The sequence below is a fragment of the Bombyx mandarina genome, chromosome 03, assembly GCF_030267445.1.
Source record: "Bombyx mandarina strain Sakado chromosome 03, ASM3026744v2".
NCBI classification, from domain to species: Eukaryota; Metazoa; Arthropoda; class Insecta; order Lepidoptera; family Bombycidae; genus Bombyx; species Bombyx mandarina.
In genome coordinates, this window is record NC_143210.1 from 10,255,883 (window position 1) to 10,264,730 (window position 8,848).

The following is an 8,848-nucleotide window of genomic DNA, read 5'->3' on the forward strand; positions in this document are numbered from 1 at the left end:
CCAGTAACCACTTAACACCAGGTGGACTGTGAACTCGTCCACTCATCTAAGCAATAAAAAATAAAAAAAATACTGGCAGGCAAATATCCATCTAAGCAATTCAGTGATGAAAGTCTAAATTTGAGTGAATTGTTTTTGAATGTGAAATGAAACTATTCTTATTTCTCGGACCATAAACAAAGCAACTTCAGTGTACTTTTCCTTTCCACTAATAAGGTACAAAAACACATTAAACACAAATGGATAAGTTGTGAAAATGTCACTTTGTCACTTGTAGCACCAATGAGTCGTACAACGATTCCGGTAACTTATTCAGGCAAAGACCATAACAAGATGAACCATAATTCTCGACGCGTTCCTCGAAACCCGAAGACTATATTATTCTGGTCGTTTCATTGTAACTACTGACTCAGATTTGAAAGATCAGATAAAACAACGATCGCAATGTTTGTGTTTTAAAATGGTACGCTACAAGGTCTTTTGATGTAATAATCTTTGCTGCAGAATTAAATTGACCACGTACGAATGAAGCAGAAGAAAAATATGTGTTTCGAAATTTTCTCGTTTTAACCATATCCTTTTTTCGGACCGAGTTTTTGAGTTGAGTTGATTATAGTTGAGAAATATGAGTTGAGTTGATTATATCAATTTTAAAAACGTGTAAAACTATAATAATTATTGATTGAAACAATTTTTTTTTAAATTTAATTAGACCCTTTGAGGGGAATATTGAATTTTATAATATACTTGGTCGGTAGGCAGCGGCTTGGCCGGTAGGCAGCGGCTTGGCCGGTAGGCAACGGCTTGGCCGGTAGGCAGCGGCTTGGTCGGTAGGCAGCGGCTTGGCTCTGCCCTTGGCATTGCTGAAGTCCATGGGCGACGGTAACCACTCACCATCAGGTGGGCCGTATGCTCGTCTGCCTACAAAGGCAATAAAAAATAAAATAAAAAAATACTAGTTGTTGCCCGCGACTCCGTCCGCGTGGAATAGTTACTTTGGCATACTTCATTTACGTAGAAATGGAAAATATTTTGAAACATTCTTTATTGGTGCTCCACTTGTATTGGCCTTACCGTGATGTTATATAGCTTATAGCCTTCCTTAATAAATGGGCTATCTAACACTGAAAGATTTTTTTAAATCGGACCAGGAGTTCCTTAGATTAGCGCGTTCAAACAAACAAACTCTTCAGCTTTATAATATTACTAGCGACCCGCCCTCGCTTCGCTTCGGAAACTCTAATTTATTATTGATTTCTCCACTATTTAATGGATATTATTATACGTATAAACCTTCCTCTTCAATCACTTTATATATTAAGAAAAACCACATCAAAATCCGTTGCGTAGTTTTAAAGATTTAAGCATACATAGGGATATAGGGACAGAGAAAGCGACTTTGTTTTATACTATGTAGTGATATTATAGATGTATGTGCAAATAAATACAAGCGTTTTGAGAAATATCGCATCAAATACGACTATTTGTGGAGACTACTCTGTGCGCCATCTGTCGTATGTTGATATCAAAATCTTCAATTCCATTACTGATATCCATGAGCGATCGTGACCGTTCACCGCCGGGTGAGCCGTATGCTTGTCTGCCTACAACGCAGAGAACAATTTTTTTATTTTTTTTTGTTGCTTAGATGGGTGGACGAGCTCACAGCCCACTTGGTGTGTTCTAAGGTCTCAAGTATAGTTACAACGGCTGCCCCACCCTTCAAACCGAAACGCATTACTGCTTCACGGCAGAAATAATAAGGGGTGGTGGTACCTACCCGCGCGGACTCACAAGAGGTCCTACCACCAGTATAAATGACAAAACCAATCATTTTTACCGTGTACATGTGTCTTTGTTTATTTTTAAGCTTTTGCACTGAATGGCTACTGTCGCTCATAGATATTAGCACAGCCAAGTCGCTACCAACCACTAAGTAGGATGTTATGGTTTTCGAGGGGCCCTGTATATTCCAGAGACGAAATAGTACAAGTATGATACTAAAGAAGTATTAAAGAAATTGTACTAAAGAGATATTTCCAAACGCATTGTCCGTTTGTTATCATCAAGTTTAAGCTGATTGTAGTGGATTTTTTTTTCTTTTTTTCCTACCTAAGCTGATAGCTTTGAGAGGCTATTTCAGCGTAACCTTAACTAATAGGCGAGCTCATGGGGCTCAAAGCGGAGTGATGCTAACAGTGACTGGTGCTTGTGGTGCCTAAAAGCACCGTTAATGGATCGGGAGGATCCGTAATGACGTGTTTTGGGCGACGTCGACTGTTTACCATTCAGTCTACAGGATCGGGTATGTAGTTTCTAGCGGTCACGACAAGAGGGTTCTCATGTCGTGCCGCCTTCTCAAAGTGGCGCAATAGTTGAACTCAACATTGTATGTAGTTATAACAAAATTTATGATCTCTGTTTTCGTTAACAGTATTATTGTATATTGTAATCTCCAACTTTTCGGTAAAGCTTCGAATTAAGTACACACCTTACGAAGTACATTATTAACAGGTACTTCTTCAACATTTAGATGGATATTAATTTATGTGGAAATCGTAAAAAATAATAATAATCTAAAAACTTCAAAAGCACGTTTCAAATGCCGGAAATCGTAAAAATGGAAATTTCATATTTTCCCAAGTTTCGTTATAATGATAACACGGTTTCAAAATGTTTAATGATGCCATAATTTCGAGTAATTAAGATAAATACAGGCATTGCTCTAAATATTTAATGCAATTACGAAATAATTAATTTCAAATTTGAAACTGTACATGTTCAATCGTTTACACGTGCGTGTAACAAGTGATAGCACAAACACGTTTAATATAAAAAAAACGGGCAACGTAACGCTTCGTATGAATAATAAAATAAAAAATAAAATAAAATAAAATAAAATAAAATTCATTTAATTCAGACCCTCTTAAGTCCATATGTTGTAAGTAGAATAATACTTAGAACTATGTAAGTAAAATTAAAATTAAAATTAAAATTAGCAATTAAAACATTTAAACATTTAATGCAATTGAACATCAGGTTATCCGTACGTTAACTTCGCACGTCTTTTGATGACACCGTTAATATACTTAGAATATACTTCTTCTTCTCAGTCGCTTGCACTTTTGGCAGAGTGGTCGTGGTTATCATTTCGGGTGGCGGTGCGCTTCACAAGACATCGCCATTCCTCTCGTACTCGGGGCCTTTCTTGTGGCCTCGTTGACGGGACCACTTAGAGCTTTTTTTTGTTGGTCAGCAGTAAATCGCCGGGCTTCCGCCCTCCATTGGGGATGGCAGGCGGAGCATGTCGGAGTCGAACCGACTAAAGCCTCCTGTCGCTCCACAACCAACGTTCAAACCTAGCATGAGTCAGAACGACGCCAGACCGGCGGTCGTTGGCGCCACGACCACTAGCCCTCTCGATACCATTTAGAGCTGCCGGTATTTGGTCGGTCCATCGTAATATACTATATCTAGAAAAATTAAGGGACATAGGTTCTAGATGGTTCATTAGAGAAGTTCGTTAACATTTAAATTAAATTCAAAGTTTCATCCTTAGGGTGATCGAAGTCGATTGAACTTTGAGAAAGTGAGGTAACAACCTCATAATTATATTTCCAACAAAAAGAAAGAGAAGTAAATCGATTTACCGATAATAACCTATTTTTTTCTATCGCGTAGTTGTGACCAAATTTTGAAAGGTACATATAAATAGTGATAAATTTTCATTATCAATGTGCTTGGTTTTAAATGAATCTGAAATACATATGAAACAAATTTACTTTCTAACAAAATCTGTTGTGCCACTTCTTTTTTCATTGTACTTAAATTATTTTAAGCTACCAAGCGTTTTTTTTAATGTTTGGCACTATTTATTTTATTTTGCCTTATACGAGGATATCTTTGCAACGGTGTAACAGAAATTGCTTTATACAACAATCACAAATGTAATCGTGATTACAAATTTTGATTGCGTAAAAAACTGATAATAATAACAAGAACAATAATCTTGGTGGCAATTATTCGTGCAGTCGTGAAAGCAAAGCTTTTTGGCAGATTAAAGGCGATGTTAGATCGCAAGATATATTTTTTTATAAATTACAAGATATAGCTATGCAAATGCATGATACTAACATCGTTGGAGACCGTGATTATATTTTAAAGTTTGGAATAGGACAAACTCCTATTTCAGTCGAAGTTATAAAAAGGAGACCAAAAGCATTCGTAGTTCGTTGTTATCACAATGCTATAAGCAAAACTAAGCGAGTTGGTGACTTAATGAATTGAGAATGAATTCGTTACATGTGGTATTCCAATTGTAACATCATTAAATGGCGAATCATGAGTTTTTGGTCTTTTGTTTTGGCAGGGAACCGGCGCTTTACACAAGTAAGTTTCACTATAATTTTAATACCCGTAGGGTCCGAATGGAATCTAATTTAAGGTCACGTACATATCGACTGACCAGGTGAAAGACCATACTGAAACCCCACTTAATGAGTGTGTGCGCCAGGCCTCGGTTCGCAAACTATGGAAAACATCTGTCAAGGCTTTAATAAGCAAGAATTCCACATGAGCACGACTGCTCTGCCAAGAGCAACCGATTATGATGATTACATATCGACAAAATAAGATCTAAATATTACGATGAAATCAGGAAAAGGAAAACGTGATAGCTGAAAATTTTGTCGAAAAATGTTATATCTGTTGGGAATCATTTGTCTAATTTCTAGGTAGAGCATGATCTGAATTTTTTACTGGTCCTCTCCCTATGGGCGGGCTGGAGACCGGTGAGGTAGTCGTAAGTAGACGTCATATAAGCTGCTCAGCAGGTCTCTTGCGCAACAATCGCGTGACTGATAACAATACTCCTTGGCTCACGCTGGAGCAGACCCAGCGAGGGATCTGGCGAGTCTATACAGGGTTCGGATAGTCTATCCGTGGTCGTTGTGGCAATGAAGGACTGCTCGTTGTCCAGTAGTGTGGCGTGGTAGGTAGCGGCTTAGCTCTGACCCTGGCATTACTGGCGTCAATGGTCGACGGTAGCCACTTATCAGGGGCGTACGATCGTCTGCCTCCAAAGGAAATTAAAAAAAACATGCACTCCGCGCGAAACTAGTCCTGCGGTAAGTTACATCGCATCTGAGGCTCGGACCCGAGTTGTTAAGTGACATATTACGGTTTTTTTGGTTCAACTTCAATACTTCGTCTACTACTACTAACGCGTGGCGGAGGTCCAAACAAAACAAGAAAAAACTCAAATTGACACTTAATTGCAATCTTCGAATAATACTATTTTATATTAAGTTGAAACATTTACATACCATAATGTAATTTTTTTTTTTTTATATACTATCCCTATTTGCTTAAGTAAGAAAAAACAGCATATTAATCTGTTAAAAGCCCTGTACACTTATCCAAAGAACTTTCTACGCTACTAAACAGAATTACCAAACTGCCCAATTACCCATAAGGACGGAATATAATAATCACGAGAAAAACTTACGAAATCCACCTTGTTACACAAGTGAAGACAATGAAAGAGTAATATTCATAAAATTGTAATTTGCGAATATTCACATGGTCCGTTAAACAAGCCTCGTACAGTCGAGTCGAATTACGAAATTGCCTTGTCAAAACTACGTGCCTTACAATGAAGTAGGAAACCTATGGAAATGAAACGTCAACCAAAATTTCGTGCCACTGTGACGTCATCTGGCCACAAAACATGGCGGCTTTAGTGCTGTACAAAAGATTTCAATGTTATCAGGTTTTATCGATAAACGTTCTTGGCTCATTTTATTTTAAATATTGTTGAGTATTATTTATTTGTAGAATTTATACTTTAATGGGAAGTAAGTAGGTATATTGTTATGTGCAAATATGATATGATTTAGATGGGTGAAATCTAAGACAAGTTCGTCCTTCGAATTTGCCAAGTAAACGATATGATGATTTTTAAAAGTTGCTACACTGATTTTATAAAGTTGTCGTTTGTCGCAAAACATAAAGATATGGCGTAGTTCAAAGCCATCAGCCCATTTCTAGCATGCTAAATGTTATCGTATTTTGAGTACGTGTTTTTCTTAGACTATTACAATCTATTTTAATTGTTTTGCTGACTCTAAAGTCCGTAACATACTACCGCAGCGCACCCCAAGGAAGGTGCGCCGCACCATTTGAATCACTTTCGCTTGAGAGTGATTCAAATTTTAAACTTATCAAGGGACCGCGTGAAAAAAAAACACCTACAGAACATTTATTCATTAATTACAAACGTCATTCCTTGTGACTTCCTCTCTAAAATCACTTAATTATTAAATATTTAACAAATTTACAATAGTGTTTTACTCACTGCGGAATAAAACTATTTTATTTAAATAGTTCCGAAGAGATTTTGTCGGTAGCCTTTTTCCCGAAATATCTAAACAGAATGTCTAAATATGTTTTGATGACGTATTTTAAAGTGGTATTTTATTAGTGCTGCTGAGCGCGTCTATCTGTGGCCTAAGGCAACTTGTTTCTTTGTGTGAGGGATACGCCAAATCACACGGTTTGGTGTACAACTGTAAAAAGTCGGAGATCATGGTCTTTGAGACCAGGGGTGGGACGCATGATAAAATACCTCCCGTAGTACTCAACGGAACGCCATTGACAAGAGTTTATAAATTTAAATATCTCGGCCATGTGTTGACCCCTGATCTCAAAGATGATGAAGATATTGAACGAGCAGTGCAGCTTGTGGGCTGGATATACTCAAAGATCGTACAATGCTCTCCCTGTTCAATACAATAACGCGTTTAGGGTGCTGGTGGTGCTGCCCCGCTTTTGTAGCGCATCAGGGATGTTTGCAGACGCGCACATACATTGTTTTTACGCTACCATGCGTAAGAGGTGTGCATCTCTGGTAAACAGAGTGAGGGCCAGCTCCAACAGTATCCTGAGCATGATCGCAAGCAGGCTGGACTGTATATACATGGGTCGCTGTGGTGCCATCTCCCATGGCATGTTACCACAGTAATTCATTGTGATGTAAATATAACTACTAACATAGGTCTAAGTTTTATTAACAATTTATATGAGTCATGGATACTTGAAATAAAAACATTATTATTATTATTATTATTGTTAAGGATCTCTAAATCCCCCTCCAAACAAGTTTTTATTCTCGCCCACCACCGAGCTTCACTTCATCAAGCGATCGCGAACGCATATACATCTTTAACGATTACATACATTATCTACTACAATATTCAACCTCATTATTATTTGTTCTAGAGTTTTTATCTTTTAATATACTTGTAAATACGAGCCAAATCGTTTCATTGAAGAGTACAATAAGACATCCAGCAAGGAACAATTATAATGAATTTAAATACATATAGATAATAGTTTTAGGGCATCGACTGTCTTGAGATCCTATAAAATACGTTTTAATTATTATTTTTCTATGTTTTAAGCATGATAAATTATGAAATTTTATATAATCAATCATATTAAATCGATATCAAAGTCAATAAATAATGTACAACCCAAAACAGACGGCCGTACTGACGTGACAATGACATTTGGCGCGCTAAACATGGCGGATTTTCGGCCTCATTAGACGGAGACGGAGATATTTACGTATATTCATGTTTCATTTTATGTACGCACTGAAATACTGTTATATTGTTTTCCTGCGAGTTAAAGTGCTGAGTAAGAACGAGATAGATATATGTTTATGTATGTGCCTTCAAAATGGGTGCTATTTATATAAGCAATTGTACGTATAGAACAATATGTCGTGTCCCTACTATATAGGTCTATGGTGCCTTAGTTGTAATTACGAGTAATTTATTGCACAACGTTTAGTTTTTGATTGTACTTAATACTGGTCAACGGCGCGGCGACAGGCTCGGCGGGTTTTGAAAACAATTTTGTTCATATTTAGGTAAAGTTTTTTTTTTTTTAAATAATTCTAATTTTAAATACATTTAATATTTTCTTTGGATTTCGCGAGTCGTGGACATAATAATTAATAACATAACTGCTAATTTCACGGTTGAAGATCGTGTTTTTTTTTATTCAAAATTTAAGTTGTAATTAATTATATTATTTCCGACGTTCGGAATACTTCACAATTTTCGAACACTTTAAAGTTTTTCGAAACCCTTAGCGTAGTTTTTATTAAATGGATTTAAAATCCTCACTTAAAAAAATTGAGCTCCTTAATATTTTGATTCGAAATAATATTATATTGTCCGCTAAAATTCAAGGTCGTGTTACTTCATTATATGTTGTTAATGTCGTACCTACTGATAGACATATGCTGGCCGTGAAGACAACAAAAACTTCTAATTTGGAGAAAAATAATTTTAACAGGTTATCTTCTCAAAGCCTTAATCATAGAAACATCTTTAAGCACAAAAACAACAAACAATTGACCTATACTTAGTAAAACTGCGCCGACCAGTCAGCGATAGCAATCTGCATGCGTCCCAATCAATAGATTACTTTTAATGGGCGATACATAGCGTAATCGTTTTTACGCATGGCAACATTGTTAAGTATTCTTTTGAAAAAGAAGATTTTTTGGCGGGAACGCGAGAACGGAAATGAACATAAAATACTTGGATGATTGTTTTATTTTACTCCTTTTAAATGTGTAATAATAGTATATTACGTGTTTAACATCTGGGAAAGTACAAAAATGTGTGTAAGTGAAACAAAGCTCGTTGGACGTGGCTTCGCGAGATCGTCCAAAAAGTCCACTGAAATAGTTTCAGTATAATAACCACCATTTTACTGAGACTTTATTTCATCCCATCTTGTCACCTTTCCTTTATTTCCATCCCAATTAAGTAAA